General features: G+C 44.6%; 1 pseudogene; it reads right to left on the bottom strand.

The window, feature by feature from the left end:
• Positions 1 to 687: 687 nt before the first annotated feature.
• LOC131760272 (glyceraldehyde-3-phosphate dehydrogenase pseudogene) lies at positions 688 to 1613 on the bottom strand (annotated as a pseudogene).
• Positions 1614 to 1846: the final 233 nt, after the last annotated feature.

Below are 1846 nucleotides of genomic sequence, written 5' to 3'. Positions count from 1 at the left end.
AACCTTTCAACTTAGCTAATGTAAAATTTGAAAACTATCTATCTCTTTGGTTATTGTGGGGATAAAATTCATGTCAAGGGATTAGCACAATGCCTAACATATAGTAGGTGCTCAAATGTGGTAGATATTTTTAAAAAGAAAGAAAGAAAAAAAAAGAGAGACCTTTGATAAACAATAGAAAATTGTGCTCTAGGAATTAATCAGTCCAGTAACTGGGATCTTTCATATGGTTGTTAGGCACTTACGAATCTATTTCCCTGTACGATTATCCAGGTTATGTTTCTGTTTTGACTGTGCCAAATGCCTTGCTTAATCCAGATGAACATAAGCCACCCCTTTAGAATTTTTGTCCAAAGGAGAATGAAGCTAGTCTGACCTGACTCATCCTTTATAAACTCCTCCTAGCTCCTGCTGATCTCCACTTTCATTTCTAATGTTTGCAGACCATGCCTTTTTTTTTTTTCCGTTTCCTTTTTGACTGTGCACATTGTTCTTTATTGATGATACGTGACCAGGTAGGGCTCCCTAATCCTTTTCCTCTTCTTCAGGAGCTCTGGGATGGAAACTGTTGGGGATGGGATATTCTCAGTGTGTTGGGGGATTGAGTTGGGGCAAGGACTCCTTAGGAACTGAGGGCTTCTTTCTTCCTTATCTTGTTTTCACTGAGGCTGGTGGTCCAGGGATCTCTTACTCCTTGGAAGCCATATGGGCCATAAAGGCCACCACCCTTTTGCTATAGCCAAACCCATTGTCATAACAGGAAATGTGTTTGACAAAGCAGTCACTGAGGGCAATGCCAGCCCAGCATCAAAGGTGAAAGTGGGAGTAGCACTGTTAAAGTCGCAGGAGGCAGCCTGTCCTCAATGTAACCCAGGATGCTTTAGGGGGCCCTCTATTGCCTGCTTCACCACCTTCTTTCTCAATGTCATCACATTTGGTGGCTTTCTCCAGACCACAGTTTAGATTCTTGACTCATTGGAGCTGGGATCTGGGAGGCCATGCCAGTGAGCTTCCAATTCAGCTCTGGGGTGACCTTGCCCATAGCCTTAGCAGTGCCCATAGAAGCAGGGATGATGGTCTTCTGGGCAGCCCCACAGCCGTAATACCACAGCTTCCCAGAGGAGTCATCTGCGATCTTCTGGGTGGCAGTGATGGCATAGACCATGGCCATGAGTCCCTCCATGATGCCAAAGTCATCATCGATGACCTTGCCCAGAGGACCCAAGCAGTTGGTGGTAGAGGAGGCATTGCTGACAATCTTGAGGTTATTGTCATACTTCTCATGATTTATGCCCAAACATGGGGACATCGGCAGAAGGGACAGAGATGAGGATGACCCTTTTGGCTCCATCCTTTCATAAGCCCCAACCTTGTCCAAGTTAGTGAAGACATCAGTGGATTCTACAACATATTTAGGATCAGCATCACCCCATTTGATGTGGGTGGAAGCTTGCTCCTAGAAGATGAAGATGGGCCTTCCATTGGTGACAAGCTTCCCATTCTCAGCCTGAATGTGGCGTAACTTGCTATGGGTGGAATCAAACTGGAGCATGTAGACCATGTAGCTGAGGTCAGTGAAGGGATCATTGATGTGCAATATCCATTTTGCCAGAGTTAAAAGCATCCTGGTGACCAGGCATCCAATGTGGACAAATCAATTTACTCTGACCTTCATGACTGTCTCAGGGATGTGGCCGGTATTGCACAAGAAGATGCAACTGTCTGTCAAAGAGGGAAGAGCAGAGAGCCCCATTTCTTTAATAATTATCAAACTGTGCTTGAGATTCACCTGAGATTTAAGGTCTAAAGTTTGTATGTAGCTAATTACTGTCCTTTTTAAAAAGTA

Source organism: Kogia breviceps, chromosome 7 (assembly GCF_026419965.1).
Source record: "Kogia breviceps isolate mKogBre1 chromosome 7, mKogBre1 haplotype 1, whole genome shotgun sequence".
Lineage (NCBI taxonomy): Eukaryota > Metazoa > Chordata > Mammalia > Artiodactyla > Physeteridae > Kogia > Kogia breviceps.
The sequence above is the reverse complement of the archived record's forward strand: the minus strand, read 5'-3'. Positions and strand labels throughout refer to the sequence as shown.